The sequence below is a fragment of the Galeopterus variegatus genome, unplaced genomic scaffold, assembly GCF_000696425.1.
Source record: "Galeopterus variegatus unplaced genomic scaffold, G_variegatus-3.0.2 Scaffold2555, whole genome shotgun sequence".
NCBI lineage: Eukaryota > Metazoa > Chordata > Mammalia > Dermoptera > Cynocephalidae > Galeopterus > Galeopterus variegatus.
The window spans coordinates 167,269-167,677 of NW_007728666.1; positions in this window are offsets into that span (position 1 = coordinate 167,269).

Sequence of the window (409 nt, forward strand, 5' to 3'; positions counted from 1 at the left end):
GTGGGAAAAATATCTGAGACCAGCCTGAGCAATCTGAAGGGTGGGCAAGCACAGACACCACATGGCAGGGGGTGGTATGTGACTAACTTTCAGGACAGGGAGCAGGAACCCAGGAGAGAAGTACTTCCCAGAACACTTTGAGACCCTGAGCAAGGCAAAGGAATCCTACCATGGCTGGCTGAAGTGACTAACTTTCAGGACAGGGAGCAGGAACCCAGGAGAGAAGCACTTCCCAGAACACTTTGAGACCCTGAGCAAGGCAAAGGAATCCTACCATGGCTGGCTGAAGTTGGGAGTGGACTCTGACGTCCTCCCTTGGGCCCACAGGCTGGGCAGTAAGGTGACTACCAACCCAGGGAAGGCTGCCTAGAAGCATAGGGGAAAGGATGAGGAGTGTAGGGAACTCAAC